At 43.0% G+C, this 25,028-nt stretch overlaps 1 protein-coding gene across 1 annotated transcript in view; it reads left to right on the top strand.

The window, feature by feature from the left end:
* The first annotated feature begins 23,406 nt into the window (after window positions 1-23,406).
* fat1a (FAT atypical cadherin 1a) overlaps window positions 23,407-25,028 on the top strand; it is a 75,506-nt gene continuing 73,884 nt past the window's right edge. Inside the window, exon 1 of the mRNA XM_061094540.1 lies at window positions 23,407-23,523. The gene's annotated coding sequence lies outside the window, so the exon portion shown is untranslated. The remainder of the gene's footprint in view (window positions 23,524-25,028) is intronic.

Genomic DNA, 25,028 nt, shown 5'->3' on the forward strand with positions numbered 1-25,028 from the left:
ACGGATGAATTGCTGCTGTAATCATCTTTGTCTCGGTGAGAGATGGGCATCAATTACAGCGACTTAATGAAACAGAGTCATGTTGGAAACAATGAGGCTGCAGCAGTGCCACTGGTATGTGTGTGGCTGCCATTCCCCGGAGAGCCATTGTATCTTAACAAACCTCCTCCTGTCTCTTCTTCAGAGGCAAACAAGTGATTATGCAGCTAACTAAGCTTCCAGGCAGGATGAAGAAGAGTCTCTGAGGATGTGCGTCTCACCACAGAGAGCAAAGCTTTGTGGCTGCAGCCCAAACACGCCACGTAAATACGAGAAGCCTTTTCTGTGCAGTGAAACATCCAGCCGGCTCAGGGAGGACGCACACATTTCTCTGATCGTGTTATTTTGAAAAGGATACGCCGACACATTTTTGTGCCAACGCGCCCATACTGATACCTACTCAAGCAAACAGTATTTATGTTTACGTTACACATATTTAAAAAATGTCTGACTGCATCTTAGGCGAATATTTCCAGGATTCATGTGACAGTAGTTCAACTTTTCCAAGCAAAGGCTTTGATGTTGTTTTGGTGAATGCGAGTTGTGCGTCTGTGTGTTTTTTGTCCGACGCATCACGCTTACTAGTGCAGCCTGGATGCTGTGTCTTCATCGGTCCAGTGGAGGTGCAGATGCAGGGAGGTCACCGGCAATGACCTCCGATTGTTTTCCCGCACGTCATCGCTGCGCACACATGCCAACGAGCCACGCCAGCTGCGATCTGCCACCGTTGTGTTTTTGTGCTGTGTCTGTGTTATACATGAAAGACAAATAACCGCATCAAAAGATTTTAGCATTTCAACATTATTCAATTTACAGATTTACAGTATATATCCGAAAGAGTCATTTTAAGTGTGTGTTTGTGTATTTGTGCGTGTGTGTGTGTGTCTTGAGCATTGTTAGCAAAATCAGGTGTTTAAACAACGTCAACAACAATAACTTTGCCTTTGGCTTAAGTATTTGTTTTCTAAATTTGCTTCTACAAATATGTTAAATGTCCAGGGGCATTTGAAAGGCCCTTGGGGGGGGGGGGGTCCCAGGCACAAGGGAAAATGGGGGTCCCACAATAAACCAATCATGAACCCCCCCCCTTCTCTAAGATTATGAAGATTTTGGCAGGAAGCTGCATTGGAATGGGACCGTGGTGTTGTTGGAGTTTCCTGTAAAAATAACTAAAATCACAGAGCAAATATTCAGATTTTATTGCCAAGATTTGTCCCCATGTCTTTGACCCAGTTGGCAATGTTTCATAATTTACTCACTGGCAGCACATTTTATATAAAGAGTACACATTGGCCTAAAGCCCACTGGCAGCTAATGGGCTTTGGGCTGATGGTCATAGACACGGTGTCAAAAAATGATAATAGTATTTTCAACTTGAGTAGCACTCAGTCCATCACATACTCCAACGAGGCTGATCCTACACATGATTGTCTATTTCCTATTATGGAAATTGAGAAGAAAAGAAATCAGATGACCTAAATTATGTATTTGTCATAAAACATAGATAAAGACAGTGAGAAGAGACCCTGGATCTGTCCTTTAATCTGCATCCGCCCCAGAAGGTTGTGGGTTCTTCCGAGGACCGACCCCTCCACCAAGTTTGGTTTAAGTCATTTAAATGTATGTAAAAACACACCTCTTCTGACTATACCTTGAATAAAAAATAAATTTAAATTTAAATAAAAAAAAAAAATACTTATATTATTATGCACTTATATGGCACTTACTGATAGCATTTTGTAGTTTTGCTTTATTTTTGAAGAAATTGTACTTTCTTGATTCTTGTTGTTCTTGGTTTGTACCCTGGGGGTTGAATGCACTTATTGTAAGTCGCTTTGGATAAAAGTGTCAGCTAAATGAAATGTAATGTAATGTAATCCTGCTTAACCAATCAACATACAGACAGTTTGTCAACATTTCTGCATGAAAAATGCAACCAGATACTTTTGTTTTTGTTTATTGAAGTAATGAGGTTTGTGCAGCCTTGGCAGAGGGATGCGATGTGTCCCACGTCTGTCTGTGTTTGCATATTATAAACAATGAAAAACAAGCAAATCTGGCCAATTTGGTTGCGAGTATGAATTCCCTAAACCATTAGTCAGACACGGCCTCTTCATGCATACTGATAAATTCTAATTTTACCCATCTCATCACCCTTTTTCTAATGTGATACTTCAAAACGCTCATAAAAACATTGCCGGTGGCCATTTGTAGAACGACGTCCCAAAGCAGTGTCCAGGTCTGGGTTTAGACAAGAAGGTTACAGTCCCGGCATCGGCAGTAAAGCAGTGATCACGTGCACATGTAAGTTGCAATGAGCAGTGCAGTAACAGCTGTAATCAAGTGCAATGGGCTGTAACATCCCTGCCCTCTCGGAACCACGGTGTAATACACTTTTTATGTGGGAGTTACCAACGGCCGATGCCATGTTTTCCTTCCTACGGCTTTGAGCAGCACAGACACATGACCGGCCCTTGACTGGTCCACACACACAAATACAGACATCACACATAAACACTGAACATCTGTTTTACAGCTTCCCTCCGGACTCTCTGATGATGGATGCGAGCAGAATTTGACCTTATTTAGAAAGCAAGTAACACTGAACTGAGATTTTCTACATCTAAACTCAAATCTATTAATATTTGTAAATGAGATGTCGGTGTCACTCAGAAGTGAGGCTACAAAATATGTGTGATGTGACACAGTTTGTGTGAGAAGCTCAACACGATCCTTAGTTTATCTGTTCTGAGCGGCTCCCCTGTCCTTGTATCTCTCAACCTCAATTACACATGAGTTCTCATTTCCATAACCAAGGAGGGTTGAATTAAAACCTCATCCCAAACCCTGTTCAGGGGGAAATGTGTTAATTAGACATTTTATAACTCGTGCACAAAGAGGTCGACACGAGAGATCACAGGTTGTAATGTAAAATGAGTGACAGTGAATTTTGCATGTTTATTCTGTTTGAAGAGATTCTCCTGATGTTGGCATGACTTTAACTGAGTCAAATGTCTTTACAGATACAGACTAAATATATAAATATTTATCTATATATATGTTTTTCAATCCCTAACATTCAAGCATTGCAGTCTTACATAGCACATTTTAGAATATAGGACAATAAGGTGAATATCCCTTGTCAGTTAAAGGTATTCTGAATAATTTAAGTTTCCAATTACCAATTGATGTTGGGGACATAACCTCAGTTGTGCTCCTCAGCGTCATCAAGTGTTTTGGCCTTGTTATCAATGATACAGGCCGAACCTGAGGGTCTGTGTCCTCTATAGAACAGACAATCTCAGTTCATCTTTCCCTCCTAAGAATACAGCCCCTGAACTCACACACGTCTTTCCATATTTTTTTACCAACTAAAATGACCATCTTAAGACATTTTGTTCTATCTAGATTGTTAATTAATGTTACCTCCATGTATTGGTGGGTAAAGTTGTTCTCCAATGACTTTACATTACATTACATTTCATTTAGCTTACACTTTTATCCAAAGCGACTTACAATAAGTGCATTCAACCCTGAGGGTACAAACCAAGAACAACAAGAATCAAGAAAGTACAATTGCTTCAAAAATAAAGCAAAACTACAAAGTGCTATAAGTAAGTGCCATTTAACTGCTACTAAATTGTTAGTTTCAAAAACTGTTAGTATTTTTTGACTTGTTTTAAAGCTAGAACCAAGTAAGGGTCTTAAATATCCACATAATGGCTAAATACAAGGATATTTTCCAAATCCTTACGAGTTGACGATCGATGTATCAAGAAGACTTTGGGCAGAAAGGGAGCAGCAGTGTTCTTGTTTTGTGTGGTAGCTCACGGCAAGAACCAAATCCTGAACATTCAATGTCACTGTCCTGAGGGGAGATTTTCCCAGTGTAAACTATAACCCCACGTCATGATGCCCCAGGGTAGGCTAAGCTAATTAGCTAAACATGCTACAATTAACAGCTTTTGGATTCAGACATCGTGTTTGAATATTGCTTATATAGCTTATTTCACTTTAGCCTGTTGGCAAACTAACGGTCGCCAAGCTATGATCGCACAATACTTAATAAGGTGAAGAGTTTAAATCATTAAATCTGTATCAAGGAAACAAGATACATTTGATGTTGTTTTTTCAACTATATTGGTAAATAGGCCAATTAATATAAATGATGTTTTCATCCGTAATACCAATTTATTACTATTTTACGGAGATAGTCTAGTATACAGTGTTTAGAAGTAGTGCTTGTCATACACTGTTGGAATGTTTTCTTGTGGTTCAGTTGTTGATGTGAACTATTAAGTGTGTTGATACCAATGTATTCTCCAAAGGACAGATGGAAGCAGCTGATCTATGGATCCATGGAGCAGAGATCCCATTAGAGTGAATTGATAATTAGTTTATTTGTCATTGCCACAAATGTGCTGTGGGGCTGCACAGACTCCGGACTTGTTGATTCTGGGAGCTGCAGCTGTGGGAGTATCAGATTTCCCCGGCGTGTCGGTGAGGCGCGGGCGGACTGAGAAGAGAGAGAGCGTCTGGTGGCTGCGGCGCAGACAGACATGGTCTGCTGACCTTTGAGCCAGTTGCTGATTCTGCGGGTGGTGGCATGAGGGTAAATAATGGTGACATGCCTGTCACCTCAGGGTACAACTGCTCGGAAGTTGGGGGGGAGGAGGAAGCCGTCATAAATTCACCAGGGGCCAGATTGGGTGGTCCGCTGCCTCGACTGAAGGGCACTTCCATTTAGCTGGAGTGGGAGCGGAATGAACTAAATGCAGCCGCAGGAAGAGCAATTCCTTCATTTCTTACATCATTCAAAATAGCTGCTGAGACATTAGTTAGCAGATTGAGAGAACAGCAACCACCTGGGAACCCAAATCAACAAGTTAAACACATCCTGCTCTCCTTTCTCAGAGTAAATGCTCAAAGAATTTATATATTATAACATATCAGATAAACACCAAGTCAAATGACTCGGTCAACTCACTTTCTGAAGCTTTTTCTTACTCTTTAAACTTATATATCATTTTTTTTTTTGGTTCCAGTCTGACTTTACCTCACTTAAGCAGCAGCTTTCTGAGCAACTTAAAACATTGGCCTTAGGTAGAATATACAAATAAAAACGCTTTTCTGCTCTGTGAGTTATTGTAGAAAACTTAAGGTAAGACCACCAAGGTTAAAACAAAAGAAGACACTGAAATCTGCTGATATTGAACAATGGCCGCCAAAGATGAACGCCTAATAATAAATCATGAAATCAATTCCGTTAATTTGTCTCCATCCACTTCTAAATTGGTCCCAGGACCAAAATTCTACTTAGCGCCTTAGCAAATCAATAGAAAAAATAAAAGCCTGACAAAGATTTAGGGTGGAAGGACCATCTGTAGAATAAATGAGTCGGAGGAGGAAATTGGAGCGTGTCCCTTTGTTCACAGATGCAGTCAATACATAGGATATATATAAGTCGTAGGTGACAATGTAATTGCATTGTGGCAGTTTTGTTCTACAGGCGAAAGGCACTGATTGTTCTTGTGTCGTGGAAATGTCTTGTGGAAATTGAATGTTGTAATTTCAGATTGTTATCATCGATACAGTTGAATTGGAGGTTTTTTACAGAGAAGATAAAGCTCAGAAACCGTTTAGCCCATCTTGATAAATCTTGACAAGGAAATCCCGTTTTAGAGATAAACAGCTTGTGTAAAAAAACACGTTACAGTCGTTCCACATAAATTAAACTAGACAGAAGCTTTCCCAGAGGTTGTTGAAGACAAAGATTGATTTGATCATTTCTTTTTTATTATTTAATTTCAAGATTTCATCTGTTTTTGATTTTGTTTTCTGGTTTGTATTTTTTCAGTGATGGCCACTCAGTATATTTCTATTACGATTGATGGCGAATGGCAGAACTCTGTGAAAGAGCACAGAGACGTAAAGAACAACGCCAGAAAAACTGCTTCAACGCACAGCGTATCTACCAATGAGATAGTACGATGATCTGTTAGAGTCTTCTGGGTTAGAGTGCGGACTGGGACTCAAGTCCAAGATTAACTTACCGAGCACGACCCGAAACCAGAAAGGAATTCAGTTATTTATGTCCAAACCCCTTCCAAAGATCACAGACATGTCCCGACCTGAAACCGAATATCAACCAGGTCAGAATCCCCATTCTATTGTGGGTTGACCTGGTCCTGTTAGCTGCATCAGGTTTGTTAAGTTGTAGCTGTGGTTCAGAGGGTAAAATGGTTTGTCCACCAACCTGAGTTGACAGTTCCATCCCAGTCTCCCCCATTCTGTGAGCTGAAGTGTCCTTGGGTAAGATACTGAAGTCCAAATTGCCACAGACAAACAGATGCACTGTATGAATGTGAATGGGGGAATAAAGTCTGCAAGACTAGAAGAGCTCTGTATTAATATGGACAATTTTTACCAAATTTTGTGATTTGGGTGAGGTGCTCAGGTAAATTGGCAGGAGAGCATGAATCCTGAGGCCACGTCCAACCGGCCACATACACTCACATGAACACAGACGATATGTGGACAGAACCATAAACAGGAAAGGACAGAAGGCATCATGAAAACATATGGAAACTGCAGGACAGAATCTGTCAGTAGCTCTTATTGTTAGAGAGGAGGCCAAGCCGGATTCAAATTACCTACACGCGTCAACATAAAGGAGATGATTCATGCATGTAATGAATTGTTAATGTTGGCGGCTTTGTCTAAGTGACGTCAAGCTCGCTGTTAATTTTCACTCTTGTGCCTCCCCTGCGACGCTTAAATAGATAGAGAGCGGTACAGCTAATGGATGGATGAATAAAGCCATAGCAGTTATGGAACTGTATTAAATGGCTTTTTCCATTAAGAGCAGTAATCGTGGAAAAATACCTTTCATTAAATACCCATCACGATATTCCCGGCTGCAACATGTGCGTGGCGTCTAAATGTTTTATTTTTGCAAGGATTTACAATAAAGGAACATAATAACATATGGCCGAGCATAATGCCCAGATGTCCCTGCAGAAGTGCTGCCCTCCCCTTGACTTGTAGGTAACAACATCAGCATCTGGGAAATGAATACATGTATAAATCCATACGCAATTTCTTTTTGTGTGAGTCTCACCATGAACCTGTGAGCCCGGGTCACACGCCTTGAAGCCCGAGTCCCGGCCCGTTTCGCACTATGAAAAAAACACTCCGAGTATAAACATGCCAGAGATTTTTAAAAAAGGTTGCAGAGTGGACTGCACGTCTCATCAGCCAAGGGCAATTTTTCAGGCTGGAACTAAATGAATGATGATGATAATAACATCCCAGGTCACCCCTGTGGATATGTGAAATATGTTTTTGGGCCCAGTGAAGTATTTTCTGATTCTCCAGTAGCAGCCGTGTCCAAAGGCGCTCCGGTCACTCGCGCCCCGGTTTGCTGCATAATGTCGTTTCTGTGATGAGATGACAAAATGAAATATTCACTTCGATTTCACTAACTCCGCACAGGCTCTGAAATGTTCATGATTTCTTTACTGCGTATGAAATTATAGTCATATTATTCTGCATCAATATTTTAACTTTGCCGTGCCGATTATTTTTCACACTTGACATTAAAACGATGCAAACATTCATTTTAATGATAGTATTTCTTTAACAAAGACGTGACTTTATTGTGCACTAATGAGGGGGAAATAAAACCCATTTGTTAATTCTGACAATTTCACTGCGACGACTCGGTGCTGCACAACATTCTCTTTTCATTACATGAGTATAAAGGCGACTTATTGTCTCCCTCCTCCGAGGTGCGGATCTCCTCAGTTTGTCTTCAGTCCCACGGGAGTTGGGAGATAACTCGGTCTGATCAAAGAATTTGAATGAATCATTCTGTAGTCTGTGGGCCCTTGGCTCCGGGGAGAGTCACAGCCTGATTGGATTTTCCACTTTCAGGAGCAATCCTCTGTAATGTCACTGACACCTCACTAAAGAAACACTGTCACAGTCTGTTATCTGGTTCAATATTCTCCTATTGACATTTTCCTGTCTGTGAAGAGGCCGGGGATATATCCAGAAAATAAGACACGTGAGGGAGTATTCAGCCTTGTTATTGCCAGCCAGCAGGAAAGGTAGAGGGGGGGGGGGGGGTGTAGAAAACCAAAGGAGCCATTCTCTGCAGGGAGTTGACTGTTACAGCATTTTGATGCAGGTAGCGTCAAAGAGCACCAAACTGCTACATCCACAAAACAGCGATTCATCAATTATTCTCAGACTACATATTCAGTTACTCCAGTTAGCTTGTCTGTTTGTGTATCTAAACCGTTGTGGGCTGTTTGTGTTTTATTGTATAAAGCAGGATCATGATCAGGGCAAAGTGAACATGTTTGGGTTGAAAAAGGACGGACTGGTGCCTTTTTGTTGCTGTAAAAGAAGCTTTACAGAAACCATGAAAAACTGCTTTCCCTGCTTGCATTTCTTCACCTGAAACCTGCTGCAAGCTTGAAATCGCAGATGAAAGCTTTCCTCGAGATTAGTCACAGCAGTCTGTCAATTGTACTTATGTTAGTCATTTTCCCTCTCAGTTGGAATTCTCTGTGATTATAATGTATGAATATCTGATCCCTTATGAAAATATTGTATTCCGCTGTCTCTGAGGGCAAAATTTCATTTACAATACGTAGCTCTAAGACAAAAAATTGATATTGCTATTCTCCCTTTTCTCATTTTCTATTTTCCTCTCAGGTGTGCTTCAAGTCGGATGTGATTTGTATGAGGGAGTGAAAAATTGCTCCTCACTTTCTACGTGAAGTTTGAGCAGGAACTTCAAGACGAAAAAGTTTATTTTGTTAATTAATTCACACCGACCCATGTGACTGGGGATTTTATGTCAAAGAAATATGTGAAAACTATAAATGACTGACAAAGCAGTGCATATTTAGCTGTGTGATTAAAGGAGAAGCTGCACAAGTAATTAGTCTGTGTCATGAATATATACAAAGGAATACGTGTAGATACCCCAGTGAGTAGACGAGGAATTCAAGGACATCATTTGTCAGAAAACAAAGGTAGTTTCAACTTTGTATATTATGTAATTATATTTGTATTTATTGGTATTCAATATAAAAGTAAGTCTTTTGTAAACTACAACAAATAAATGCAGCAGAAGAGAAGGGGGCAACGTTTGATCCAAATACAAGGAAATTGGACAAATTGCACAATTACAGAACTTTAATGTTTTAAAAAACACCTTGTATTAAATTTACATTTTTACCGAATATAGTACATCTATAGTACATGCAACAAATCCCATTGTAACCTGCTGAATCCTCTGTGATGTCACGTCTTTGCACATCTACCTATTGACATCACAAACAGCAGCCTGGTCCCACAGCACTTTCGCGAAATGAACAAATGCTAACCTCCCCTGTGCAGGAAGGAAAAAATGAGAGAATTGCATTTTCCAGTCCCAACAGGATTACACATGGACAATGCGCCTCGAAAAAGGCAATTTGACACTGAAACACAGCGGCGGGGAGTAAAGCTGCAGAGGTCAAGGTGACGGATGCTCGATTCCTGCCTGCATTCTCACAGAATTTGTCACAAAACCAATGGCTTTTAAAAAGTTGCTTACAAAGTTGCTTGATGGTTTATTTCCTATCGCTACACAGCCACCGTTAGCTTTAAATAATCAGAAATGAGTTCACCATCAAAATGCATTCCTTCGTCTGCTGAGGAAAGCAACAACAATGTGAACTCTTTTGCTTTAAAAAAAAAAAATTCTATTGCTATATCACTCCTTTGTGTTAAGTGCAGTTAGCAGCTAGCCACGACCCGGTTGGCCCTTCTTGATAACGAGTCACTGTAGTGTGCAGTCTGCTCAGGGTAGCGTGTTGTAATCTCTTGTCTTTCAAACGCAACAACCGCTGATCCTTTGGCAAGTGACCATCAGCACCAGCCGCTTCTGGCAAGAAACCACATGCACCGGGACAGACAACGTACATTTAGCACGCAAGCTAAGAATGGAAGAGTGGCAGAAACTTGGACTATGGGCAGAAAAGGTCTCTGGTTCGACTCCACGGAGAAACAACAAAAAGACGAACCTGGATTGATTTGTCCAAGAATCCAAGAGGATTCTCCCTACCCTGTCTAGTGCCCCTGAGCAAGGCACCTTACTCCCCCAACATCTGCTCCCCGGGCGCCGTACATGGCTGCTCACTGCTCTGTGTGTCCTGCACCAGATGGTTTAAAAGCAGAGGTTACATTTCCCTCCTTGCATGAGTGTGCTTGTGCATGTCTGTGCATGTGTTTGGGACAAATAAATGTATCTTAATCTATCTTACAGTTAAGATGAACATAGCATCTACGGCATGATATGGGCACACGAGCAGGATTCTGTGGAAAGTTTGGGTCATATGTGTCTCAGGTTTTGTGTTCACTTCCCGAAACTCTCTTTTTCAGTGTGTCTTGTTGCAGTGACAGTTCTGCTCGTGGACTCTGGGAATCTGGCACCGCGCAGAACAGCCTGTTCCCAGGTGCAGTCATATCAAGGCTCGCACAGGACAGCGGTGTTTGAACACCCTAATCCTCAGCCTTCAGTCCTCCCGAGCTTCAATAGCCGCCGCTGTTGCCACTTCCCCCGCAACAACTGCCCCTGCAATGTTTTGCACACAAATCCAAAGTGGGCCCGGGCTGCGAGAGACATTCGTTAGACCTTCAAAGGGAAGTCGGGAAAAAAACCTGCCCGTTGATAAAGCGCTGTTTTTCACCCGTCTCTTTGAAGAGTGTTACGAGTACAACTGTGCAGAAACCCGAGCACGCATGCACTTGCACGGACTTTCTCATTCACCCACACAAACTCACACGGGCATGCATAGCGAAAATGACACACGGGGAAAAGATGGATAGCAGCGGCGAGTACAATCCTTTTTGCAGCCGCCTGTGGATCAATCCAAAGAAGAAAGGGCAGGGTTCTCGCCCCTATCAGTGTAACAAAGTCTGTTGACCTTTTTAAATGAGTGAAGGATACGCTAAGGTAAAGTAAACAGTGGTTTGTTTGCAGCATCATGGCAAGCCGTATTGATCCCTGTTCCCAGAAAAAGGTCATGCACTTGAGAGGTGATTGTTATTAGATAAGCAAAAAAACAGACAGTGAACTTTTCAGTTTTGCCAGCAGACAATGGCATTTAATTGTTTTAGCTTTCTTTTCCCAGCGTTGGAGGTTTTATTTTCATTCTCTTGCACATTGCGGTGTCATCATGATCAGTACCAGCTCGGCTGTGGCCGGGCGTCTGTGCTGAATCAGCAGTAGATTGTGTGTGGCAGGTCATTAGCTAACAAGGGCAGGTCTAATGTCTGCTAAATAGCTAATAACTGCAGTCTGAGGGAACGCTGCCAGAAAGCGATGGATGTACTTTCAGCAGCCTTAATGTGATGGTTTCTAAGTCCATAAGCTGCTCTTATTGATCAGGTCAAGCTCGCATCGTTAATTTAATCAGGAGTTTGGAAGTTCAACGTTAGTCGGGTAGTAACAGAAAAACAATCCATCATCCACCTTTCTCCCTGTCCAACGTTTCTCTGGGTCATTTCTTGCCTGGAAATAAGATTTTAAACTTGGAAAACACCTCTTTAGAACACACGCCACAAAGTGCTTCACAATAAAAGATAAAGGAAACGGGTAATCATGGTTAGCAAATTGTTCATTGGGCATGTAGAGGTGCCTTCTGCTCTGATGTGTTGTTGTGTCTGCAGAGGACACCTCTCAGCCTCCGTTATATTCAATAACTGAGCAAGTGTCAGTGTGATTTTAACTCAAACACTTTGCTCGTGACAATTATCATTTCATTGAGGAGACGTTGGGTGAGAGCTGGCTCCGGCTCAGTGACGGCTGCGGTGCGTGTTGATGCTTGTACCCGTTTTTTTCCGAATTTGAATTTTCATGCTTGAACAACCGCCGAGATGACAGCAAGCGAATCAAACTCCAGACTTCAAACCATTTATTCATCAAGTTTCATGTGACATCGCAGATGCGCTATCCCTACTTTTCCAATTTGTATAACATGAAACACATTGAAGCCAGATGTTAACAGCTGTCCCTGTCGGGGACGTGCACAGACATTATGAAGGGCTGTTAACCTAAAAGAGGGGAATCGCTCATATACCTAAGGTTTGTATACATTTGGGGCCTGATCTACTAAGATCCCAAATAAAGGGTGCTAAAATGTGTGTGCTTTAAAACACATTGCACGTTTGGATTGTGGGTGTTTTGCGGGTGATCTACTGAAAATAATTGCGCAAATGATAAAAGGTACAAACATGGTAGAGGCAGCAGTGTTTGAATAAGTGTTTTTGCATGCGTTACTGGTTTCCACCATGGAGCAGAGAGCAGAGTGACTGCAAGTGCAAAGTGAAATTTAATGCCATGTAATTTACGGTATTACTGGAAGAGGCAAGCCTGTTGAGCTACCGCAAAGAAAAATGTATATAACTCAAACAAACACGATATGGGAGAGTATGTGCAAGAAAGTAAATGCTGTGGTTAAAACAATAAGAACAACCGATGAAATTAAGAGAAGATGGAAGGACATAAGAAGAAGAACAAATGAAAAAATAGCTCATAATAAAACCTCGGCAAAGAGAAGCCTCTGACCAATATTGCGCACACCAGGCAGCGGGTCAGTGCTGTTTGTGGTGTGACGATGGCCATCAGTCCCCTGGCAATAGAGGGATCATTTTAGCTTCTGTCAATCCAAACATCCTAACACGAGAAAAATGAAACGTTCTCTCTACCGTCTCCTTCTCACCACAATAACTGCAGAGCCATCTGTGCGTAACCCTGCAGCGATTAGCACCTACCTATCAAATCTACTAAATATAGACACAGTCACAAACCACCGCAATTATTTTCAGGCTTTGTAAAATCACAATTAAAGTATTTTCATCTACTCCTCCCAATAATCTGCGTACTTGCCCAACATTGCGTATTCATTAAGGCAAGCGTTCTTAATGGACAGCGCATGTTATTCTGCACGCAATCATCAGTGCTATAGCCTGTTGTTGTTTTTTACTTTCTTGTGTAATTTGGACGACGTCGAATGATCCCCTCTCTGTCTTATATGTCCAACTCTATTGTCAACAACTGAAAACGTTAGCGTAACATCTGAATTTTCGTAGAGATGACGCTGAGGCCAAAGGGCAAAGGGCTTGAATCAATGTTTCCAGTGTAAGATCAAGAATTAAGAATGGAGTAGGCAACATCCAGTTTTGTGTTTAAAAATACTGTATTATGTAAAATTCAGAGCAATATATGGTTTAGTATTTTTGATCATATTTTCTTGCATCATCCCATATTTTGTACAAAAAGTGTCTTCATGTTTTTTAGTGTGACATCATTCTCTGAGGGTTGAAACTGAAAGCACAGCAAGCCGACACATTTCAGCCCATTAAAATTTAAGTGACTGACAGATAAGAGAAACAGCTTTCACTCTTGAAAATGTTTTGTTTCTCAGTCTATTATTCTTTTTTTTATGTTTACATATGGAATATTGATTCAGATAAGATGTGACATGATAATGACCCTCTGTGCTGCTTTTTCAGCGTGTGTGTGTGTGTGTGAGTTTGTGTGTGCGTGTGTGTGTGTGTGTGTGTGTGTTTGCCTCTCGCTCATCCCTCCATGCTGTTGTGAGCTCCCCAGATTGGCACTTAGAAAGAAAGAACCCCATCAAACATTGATGAATGCCCCTCCACCTGCTGCTCCGCTGATTTGCATCTGTGTCCTGGCGCTGATTTGCAGCCCCGAGTCTCGCAGAGGGGACTTAGAAAACGCAAATGCACGTCAATTAAAAATGACATCTTCCAGCCAGCTCATTTCTATAAAGTTTTACATGTTTTAAAGCGCAAGAGCATCACACACAGGCACACACAGAGAGAGAGAGAGAGAGGGAACACATTGCCATATTATAACGTTATCAGGGCCACCAGTGCAGCCCACTCCCAGCGTGTCCTGAGGGCAGATTATTTGCCACCGAAGCACTTTGCTATTTTCCCGCTGAGGGTCTGTGTGGAGAGAGCTCACAGTGTCAGCTTCATGCACATAATGCACCGTGAGGACACATCTTGGCCGTGGAAATGCTGGGTGAGGTGTAGGTAAGCGGGGTTAGCTGCTAATGCTGCTTACCTCAGAGTAGAAAGACACTATTTAACATACAATTCTGAACTAAAATATACACCTCAAACATATTTAAATGCTGAGGCTATATCCATACTATATTACCGCTTGCTACGGATAGTACTCCGGTGTTTTTGAGCCACTAAAACGGAGAAGTTTGGAAACAATGTTGGCCTTGTTTGAAAACTCCAGCACAGCGTTTTATCCTGGAACCAAAAGGAAGATGTTTCGAAAGATGACGTAGATGCTGATTGGGTTCTTTTGGGTGACAATGCAGCTGATTCCTCAGGCTCCCATCACATGACCCCCCCTTCCGGAAGAAAACATCCGGCATTGCAGCCTGAGTATCTCTCCTTCTGAGCCTCATGCACAATCATGCATGCTCCCGAAGAATGTGAAGCAATCCAAAGCTCAACGCGCCAACTTCCAGGTCCTCAGCTTTGACTGGATAAGTGCTGTTCAGGGGGAGATGATTAGCGAGTGGTTGATTTACCATGAAAGAGGGGATCCATAGTTTTGGTTTACCCGTGACGACGAACTGGGGATTCGCAGACTTCTGGAACAGGACACCAATAATTACAAGCGTCTAATTTGTCCCTCTTGTGAAACAGGATCGGGTTTCAAACGCGGCCGCTCGTCTGTTTGCCGCAGATGTGATTACACAAAATATCGTCTGCAGGCGAGGACCGAGTACCCATTCTCTGCGGTGACTGTGCCAAGGATGTACACACACAGCTTTAGCACTTAGTCACACAAATGTTCCCATGTTTTGTACACACGACGGGAAGAAAGAGAACGAGGGAAACTTCGGTCCTTTTAGGTTCTTTTATTCCCTCCCTGGAGTGATAAGACATCCCCCAGATCTGAGGATTAGGGAGCAGCTTGACGCCCTCAGGGCCTTCCCTTCACTGTCGAAATCTGAGGCGCGATATGGCTCCTATTAGATAAGCAAATGTGTCTGTAAATACATGCTTGAATGCTGAAAGGATGATGATTGGCTTGCTTTTGTGCGAAGCGGACGGAGGCAGTGTCTTGCGGAGCCTGGATGAATAAAGCTGCGTATTTCTTAATGGTTTCGTTTTATTTGCAATTTTCTATTTTTCAAAGCATCAGCTTGTTCAAGGGAGGATGTGGGCTGGGTGACAGTGAAAGGCGACATCATCCTCAGGGGTTCAAAGCTCTCCCAATCCTCTGTATCACACTGTCTTAGAGCCCTGAGCTGCAAATGAACATGCAGCACAGGGTGACTGTTGTTCTGAGTGGATTGTTGACATGTAAAAATATTTTTTACCGAGGCGCCTGTGTCTTGCTGATACATACAAATTCACAACTTTCTATATGGCAATGAGAAATTATCTGGGCTCCTGGGGTGGGAGATGAGTAATGTGTGTTCACATGAAGTGGAGCACCGCATCATGTTAATGTACAACAACAAAAAGATGGAGGTCTCTCCGCAAGCACGAGCCTCCATTACAAGGCTTTACTAATCCATCCATGCAAATCCATGTCCAAAATGCGCCTTTTGTGTATAATCCCGACACAATTTCTGTGGGATTAGGATTTAGCAAGGGAAGGAAAAAAAATGACTGGAATACAGTACATCAAAAATATCAGTCAGTGTTATATTCAGATTGTTGCTTATCCCCCGGCGCCTTTATATATTACATCACATCAAAGAGCTGGCCACTCACAAGCCAAATGAGGTCTATTTGAACCAAACTGGATATCTGCTCATGGGCAACTAAAAAACAGATATTGTGCAGCACCACAGAGTGAGTCCGTATGTACAAGTAGATTAAATGGCCTCATCCTATGTCACAACAATGTGTTCCACTTGGATCTGCAGCTCTGTGTTTGCACTGACACCACTCGGGCTGCGCTGCATGCGGGTGAGCAGTCGTGATATGTTTGGAACACTTCAAAGATATTATCTCCCTGAAGCCACCTACTCCACCGACCAATCAATCAACACTTCAGAGTCCAGACTGTGAAGGAGAGGAGCCGAAGTGATTCGACTCTCAGAGAAAAAAAGATATCAGCTTCAATGCATCTGAGCAGCAGGATAGAAAGAGACCAACGACAGTGTGTTCGGAGATAAGTTTAATGGAATAGCCTGATTTTACGCTCATTCACTGTACATCCGGTCTCTGCACGTTGAAATCTGTCTTTTTCTTGAAGATGTAGCTTATCTTAGCTGAGCATAGAGACCGGAAACCAGAGATGTGAACTGTGTCTCAATTCGGGGGCCGCTTCCTGTGGAGGCTGCGTTTGAAGACAGATCATGTCACAATTCCAAGGCTCCACAAGCGAGTACTCAACGTCACCCGACCGTCTCACTTCGGTTTGACTGACGTTGGCTGCGTAGACCGGTTCCTCCGAAAGATGCAGCTCCTGAATTGAGACACAGCTTGAATATAAAGATGGAGGATGAATCTCTGCCTCCTGCCACAATCCAGAAATATAGAATGGTGCCATCTTGTGTCGATGACGTCATTTGAGATACACACAAACGTATCAGAATCACTTAGATAAGAAACTACCTAAAATCACCCAAAACCAATTTATTTGACTTTTATTTTCAGTTTTTAGTTTATCCATGCCCCATCTGCTAACAAGGAAGAGGCAGAGTTTATGAGCCATAACGCAGTCTTACAAAAGGTAACAAAATCTGCTCATTAGCAACTTTAAAGCTGACTAATAAACACAAACTGTTGAGATGTGTGAATGTGGAGGAACTCAAGTGAGCATGACATAAAGATCCAGGCGGCGGTGCATGTAATTTGAGTTCACGGCATTCTGTAGTTTCTCAGATGCTAAAAATAAATAGTTCATTCAGCTTTCTTAAAATATCAAAAGGTCTCAGCTTCTCAGATGCAGCGCTGCAGTGGTTGGCAATTTGTTGAAGAATATTGAGAGAAATCCACAGCAGCGTTCTTAGTTTTTTTCTCAACACACACAGATCAAATACATGTTGCATTGAGTCACAGGAGCTAATAGAGCAGAGACTATAGTCTGGGTGGGATTTAGTGTTTTGGATCCTTAATAATCTCCGTCATCGCCGCTCTTTCTTCTTCTCCGGTGACTACGGATGGACTTTGTTCTCGGGGCAACCGAGGCAAACCGCTTGTTTACAACACGTGATGAATCCACTTCTGTGATCCACCTGGGGGACGTCTTCAGGGACAGCCGTCTTATTTGGCTTATGAACCAGTGCATAACACAGGGGGCTTCGGTAATGCAACGCAGTCAGAGTCAAATATAGAGTTTATGAGCCGGGAAAGGAGGGGCTAGTGATCCCCCCGAGGATACGGCAAGTTTTCATAATCGCTTGGAACGCGGAGAGAAACACAGATAAATAATGCAGTAATGTTAACTCTCCAAACAGGTTGCTCCAGAGGTAACACAGTCTCTGCTTGTTTCATTTCTTTGCGGGGGGGGGCGGGTAATTACGGAAGCTTCTACAACCAAGGGGCTTTGCTAAGATAATCTCCTGCTTTGCTTGAGGCAGCAGAAGACTTTATTTTCAGAGCGCAGCAGTTTGTCTCCCGCTGCAGGGGAAATGTCAATTGTTTATTATTATTTCCCGTAGATTTCTTATGTTATTTTCTAAAAAAATAAATCCCCCCCCCCTGCCAAAACAGTGTCAGTTACATTGTCGACAAAAAGAAGAAAGCCCCAAACTCTTAGTTTTTGTGTCGCGTGTTATTCGGCGATAATGTATTCTCTTCTTTGCACAAAGGCACATCCCATGACTCCAGCTCAGAGAGGGTCAGTGTCTTTACTTGAGGACACTTCAGCGGGGTAGATATTGAATTATTCTAATCTCCTTTACAGTTAAGCTCTGCCTTGGGAATCAGATTCTACACTGATTGGGCGGTGCATGGGAGAAACAGATACCTGGGTGCTCTCTTGCTGGAGGCGCACCACAAATCATCTGTATCTTCTCCGGATCTCTCTCCAGTTTCAGGTTGCAGGGGGAACATACAGCTTAAGACATTAGTCATGGGAGGAAAAAAGGGAAGTAACTCACTCAGCATGCCGGTCCACGCCTGTTACGAACATCTCTCAACAACAGGAGGACAATCTTTGGCGGATTAGTATGGTTTTTAAGAGGAAATTGAGCCTGCAGTGTGGGACATGGGAGAAAATATGTGGCACTCTATCAAAAGGAGGCATCTCGACTTGAACACTGAATTTTCTGGCTCTATTACACACCAGTGTGGCACATGATGCAGAGGCTGATGGGTCAGTCATCAAGCGTTCACACTGCATGAAGTCAGTGACATGAAAAAATAAAATCCGTCTCCAACCACAGGTCTCCTGCGTGAAAAATATTTCCCTCCTCAGCAGAGTTCGGCAACTTACTTGAAAGATGTAATCAATTAATCATTACATGTTACATTACATTAGCTATAGCTCCTTTGAGGAGGCTGGAGCCAATCCAAGCTGACACCGGGCAGCTGGGTACACTTTGGGTATCTCAGGGCCAACGTAACATCCTGACCTCTGGAGGATGTCCGCAGAACTGGACCTGGACTCTCTCCGCAGCCTATAAAGCACCGGGAGATTCTAAGCTCAGATTTTGTACGTGTGCTGTACTGCCCTTTTATCCTTAGATGTTTTCACTCTTCTTTTTTTTCAGTTTTGCATCTGTCACATCATCAACACACCCACTCACTCGCACTGAAGCCTCCTGAGAATGTCTGGAGGTTCTCTGGAGTTCAGTGCATGTCTGAAAGCAGCTGTATAGCTGAATATTAACACCTACAGGCAATTTAGAGTCTCGTGTTAACCTGACCTGCATGTCTTCGGACTGTGGAACGAGGTTGCCTACCTGCACATAACCCACACAGGCACGGGGGGGCAAACTCTACACAGAAAGGCCATAGCGGGTTAACAGAGAGACTTCATGCTATGTGCTGACAACTGCACTATGTTGCCACCAACATTACATGTTCATCCATTGAAAAAGTTGGGTAATTATGCAGCTAAACTAATAACTTGTACCCGAAGCACATTCATGGATGTTAGCTTAGCGTTGGCTAATCGTTCGGGTCTGACACCTGAAAGCAAAGAGACCAAACTGATATCAACCATACTATGAAGATGAACGAGTGCAGTATAGGTCAGAAGTCCTGTCTCCTCCATGTTAGCAGATGGGCCATGGGTCAAACTACAAAGTGAAAGTACAATACACATTTTTCTCAAACGTGGTTTTTATAATTTTGGTTTCATTCACTATTCTCTCCGTACGTTTGGTTCTAACTACTTATATAGTCATAATTGTCTCACAATGCAAGATGGCAGCATCCGTATATGGGTTATTTTACCTTCATTTCTGGATAGTGGTGCAAGTCCATGGTTCACAAATGTTTACGTGCAATAAAGATGTATTTAATTCAAATTCCAGCAGTGATTTGCTGCCCAACACTGCACTTTCAAGCCCCCTGGTTTCAAGTTTGTATTTAATTACTTCTACAGAGATGATTTAACTTGTTATTAAGGGGCTGGAGGGGCTCGCCAATGCAAACACTACACACATCCATCAGGTCTATTGCACACAAGGACCTGACCCCCAGCAGCCAGGACTGCAAACACTTGGTGAGATCAAAGCGGTGGAACCAGCCCTGGGCATCACCTGACCTGAATTCAATTAAAGCTTTACAGGCAGATCAGAGGAGAAGCTACGAGAGAGCACGAGAAGAAAGAAGCTGTTCCAGTTACCGAACACTGTCTAAGACAAAACTGAGAGCGAGACAGAGGAGAGACCGGGAGAGGACAGAGAGATGAAACACTACACACTTGCTCTCTGACACACAAGCTCAATCTTTCTCACCCTCCCTCCTTCCGTTCTGCACACACACACACACACACACACATACACACACACACACACACACACGCACACGCACACGCACACACACACATACACACACACACACACACATACACGCACACACACACATCAAGCCCATAGGTCTCATTCGTTTACTCAGCCTGTGGGCAAATGTGACTTTAATGAGCCGGTGCTGAATGGACATTAGGCAGAGATTCTCACGCCGGACTCCTGGCTCCGGCAGCCCTCTCCGCTGTGGCATTTTTTGGCAAACACTTCACAGCGCGGTGTCAAGTTTAGTTGTTAACCACATGTTCGTATAGAGCTGAATGAAGACACTTCCTTCTCTGGTTTTCAAGGATATTTAGCACAAAATGATCACTATTAAAAAAGGGATTGGTCATATCCTCATGAGTTGAGGAGATTATAGGAGAAAAGAGGTTGTGTGTTGGTTGTATTTAGGGCAGAACCAACACAGCCACACTGCCGGAAACACACTGAGCTGAGCATGCAGGGAATGAGGGAAGAATCCATGGCGTCAGAGCCCCCTCTCAGACTGGAGGTGTCAGATCCGGTGTGTGTGTGTGTGTGTGTGTGTGTGTGTGTGTGTGTGTGTGTGTGTGTGTGTGTGTGTGTGTGTCTTCAAGGACATCTCTCAAGCTCCTACTTTCAAGCTTTATGGCTTTTTGGGGGGAAGGATTTCATGTGCTTATTGATGTAGATAATAATAATAAAAAAATGACCATGTAATTAAACGTTTGAATGGCTGTTGCTCATTTAAAATTGACATGAATTAAACTAGGCCTTGAGGAAACTCTGTGGTTAAAATTCTAGTTTGAATTGATGCTTTAGATTTTGCGAGGTTCAGATAATTGTCAACGCAGAAATCCATAAACCAAACATCAAGGCTACAAGCTGAATCACTTTCTCCATCAGATGTGGATGTGACTTCCTCTCACTCCGCCCCCTCAGTAGCACTTCTCCGGAACGGCGGTGCTGTAGCCTGGCAAATCACGACTTAGGAGCTTCTTCTTCTTCCAGTATTTTTAACTTCATGGTGTGCGCTCCCGTGAGGACGGGGTTTGCGATATTTCCCGACATCACCTGAAGGCAGCGGCAGCATGCACCTCCACCTGAGCCTCCGGGAGGTGGAGGAGAGGAGCCAGGCGAACCGCAGACCCCAAGCGTGATGCCTCTCGGCCGGATGATCGCAGAGCAAAACGCTGGGAGACTGTGAGACTGTTGAAGAGGAGTAAAGTCACACATTGACTCAAGCAGAAGCCACACGGATCTTGGAGATGCGCGCAAACCGCATGTACCCACCAACGCCAAGATCTATGTGAAGCCGGCGATTGTCCAGCTGGTCTGGTGAGTAAAATTAGAAAAACGTGGACTCGTGGATTTGTCTTCTACATGAGGTCGGAAGGACTCTAGAAAACTTTGCGTGTCTTTTACAGGGCGTTCACGCAAAGACAAATGCGCGTTTCTTTCTGTGTGACTTGTGCCAAATGCGCAATTACGCACGCTTGGCGCAGCCACAAGCTTGCAGAACACAGGAGCTGTTTAGGTGCAAGTTGACAAGTTTTTAAAGCTGCATGCAGCGCAGGCTTATTTTCTGCAGGCGCACACCAGCTGGATCACTGCAGTCAGTCCGGGAAAGAGCAGTGAGACAGCGCCATCAATCGCATAGCAGCCTCACTCCTCAGCGCCTGTGGAGGGGAGGTAGTGCAGAGCTTTGATGGGTGTGTGTGTCTGTGTGTGTGTCTGTGTGTGTGTCTGTGTGTGTGTGTGTGTGTGTGTGTGTGTGTGTGTGTGTGTGTGTGTGTGTGTGTGTGTGATGGGATCAGCGCCTTCATGGCGACTGTACCTCCTCCATCATCAGTCACCCTGTGCCAATGCCAACAAACACAGATCCACTGGGTGCTACATTTCCAGCCAAACCCCAGGCTCCTAAAAAAAAAGCCACACACAATATCATTAGTTAGAATAATGAGAAGAGGATAATCCCACAGAATTGCTACTTAAAGACATAATTTACAAAAACAAGCCAGTGAGGAAGTATTATTATAGCCTATTTATCATCATCGGGGGGGCGCAGGTGCCCTGAACTGGGATTTAATTTGCAAAACAGAGTTAATCCACCTTTTCACCAAGGATGACAACAACATTTTGATGTGAATTCACAGGTCATTGGTTTTTTCTCTACACAGCGAGCTTTAATTATTGCCTAATTGACAATATGTTAATAGTGTCTCTTTGCTAACCATCAGGTAGAGGTCATAGGAAACTAAACAACCCCCCCCTCCTCCCTTTTTTTCTCACAAATAGCATGTGGGTTGTTTGTGCTGCAGCTGGAGAGGTGGATATTGGATTAAGGTTAGTCCCATTTGAGCAGGACAAGGTTTTGCTCTTTGCAGTTATATCTCACGTGGCCGAGCCTGAGGAGGAATTTGATGTAAGCTCTTTAAATTTGGGTTATTATAGCGAGAAGCGAAGACGATTTAGACACATGAAATTGAGTTACAATTCATAGGTCTACAGTCTGTATTTTGTAGAGCAAATATAGCGGCAATAAAACTATACCGGTAATTATCACGACAATTAAGTTTAATCAAAAATTCCATTTTAAGAATATTGTGACAAAACAATATCAGTAGTTATCATGATATTATTCTAATTAATAGCATTATAACACAATTCTGATACATAGCCTATCGACATAAGTATGTAAGTAGCTGTTTGTCATTCTCTGCTGATAAAGATAAGTTTAAAATCAAAACCTTCACTTGGGAGCAAAAATCTGTCTTTGAACTCGAAAGGAAGAATAACGTCTCATTTATGACTATCATTATCAGAATCGGTTTATCGGCCAATTTAGTTCGTATAAATCAAAAATGCCATTTCAGGAACCATTTGACATCAATAAATCAGTGCTGGGCTACAAAACAAAATCAATAACTATCGTGATGTCATTTGCATTAACACCATTATAACAAAATTCCGATATATAGCCTATCGATATACTTATGTAAGTATCACGTTATTGATCAACCTCTGATTTGAAAAAGTTTAAAATCACAACCTTCACTCAGGAGCAAAACTCTGCCATTAAACTCAAAAAGGAAAATTAACGTGACATTTATCGCGATAGTTGTCGGTATTAGCCCCAATTTAGATCATGTAATCAAATCACCGGGTGTCTCCTGCTGCCTGGAGCCGGTAAGTAGATCCGGACGTACGCAGCGCGGAGAGATACAGCTCCAGTGTGGGAGAGAAAGGGAAGCGGTGGAGAGAGGGAGAGGGAGGGAGGGATAGAGAGAGAGAGAGAGAGAGAGAGAGAGGGAGAGGGAGGGAGAAACAGAGGCTGCCCGGCGGAGGAGGTGGTTGTAGCTGCTGGAGTAACGGAGAGGAGAGACGCAGCTCCATGTATTACCATGCCGAGATTTGGACTTTATGAACTACATGAGAAACCTCCAAGCCTTTGAGCCCGGCGACAGTAGAGGTACGTGAATTACTCGCTGTGTGTTTGTGCGTCGTTTTCTCTGCGTAAAGAAAGCTTCGGCATCTGTGAGAGGAAAAGTTGGAGGAGGTTAGTTCGGCTCCGTTTTGTGGAAGAAACGAGCCGCTGCTGCTGAAGCTTCATTCTGAGGCTCTAACAGAAGTTTAGCTCAAGCGAGTATACAGCTTTAATGTCGGGTTTGGTTTCTTATTGAGTCTAAACGTGTCCTTCTCGCTCCGGGAGCCGGTTTGAAGCTGGTTTTGTGGTTTGAAAGGTTGAATTCTTTTCTTTTCTGGAGCAAACGGCTCCTTCGGCTCGTGAAGTGAACGGCTCCAGTTGGGGGAGGGGGTGCGGAGTGAAACGCTTCTGAAAGCAAAGCTAACTTCTTTACAAAAAATGATACTTTGTGTTTCATCAAAAGGAATTCCACCGGCACAGGGAGAACATTAAAGTAGCGAGTTGAAAGTATCTCTGTTGTTTCAAGTGGTAAAAATTAGATACAAGTTTTTACTTTTGGAGTTTGAATTCTTCTTTTCTCTTTTTTACAATGGTGGTGCTCGAGCAGATGGTGCTTTGTACCTGCAGGCGACACTTTAGCGTTTTAAGGTGAACCGAGCTCCTCTCTGTCACTCATTAACCACACTGATAACCAGACCCTGCTCGGACACGCCAAGAGTAAATAATGTGGCTTTTTTAGTATACATACACACACACACAGCTCCAGACATGGCAACGTCCTGCTTTTATTTGCCTTTGTATGGATTCCCTACCCCTTCGCCCCCCCCACTCCCTGCCCCCCCACGCACACACTGAGCCCTGCGATGTTATAAAAGCTGCTGTAAAAGAATGAACGTGCAGTTTTTAAAGCCGTTTTCTGAGTCATCTCTCCGGTGATGGTTGCTCCATGAGATTGCAAAGATCCCCCAGTGTTTTGATTTTTAAACACACGGCTGATTAATCTTCTGCTGCAGGAAAAAGTCCAATGCGGTTACAAGTTGTTGGAATTCAAAAAGTTGCTGCTAAATGTGCACATTTCATTTTTGAACCCATTGCGGGCGATAAGGAAACTAAATTTTATTGCATTTCCATGGAAGAGAAAAGGGGAAGCAGCCAATAAATGTGCGCTCTTAGGTTAAAACGACTTTTTTATCAACAGTGAAATTAAAGATTTATGTGTTTTCATAAGGCCACCTCTTCCTCTGAGCTTATTAAGCTGATGATTGGATAAATGAGGCACTGATGCTATGAAATGCACATCGTTGCCATATGGCATTGTGCAGACATGGGGAGCAGCCAGACTTGCTTCTTGTCACCTGACCGACTCCTCGGCCTCATCCTGTCCACATGGAGACTATTTAGCCATTTATCAGCACCAGCCATCGCATGTCATGACATTTAAAACGTGGGGTGGTGCACAATGTAATAAAGGAGTAAGGTATGCTGCATTAAATCTGACCAGGCTGCTGACACAGGGAGCAAAAAATGGCAGAATGTTGAAGTTAATTATA

This window comes from Limanda limanda, chromosome 2, assembly GCF_963576545.1.
Source record: "Limanda limanda chromosome 2, fLimLim1.1, whole genome shotgun sequence".
NCBI classification, from domain to species: domain Eukaryota; kingdom Metazoa; phylum Chordata; class Actinopteri; order Pleuronectiformes; family Pleuronectidae; genus Limanda; species Limanda limanda.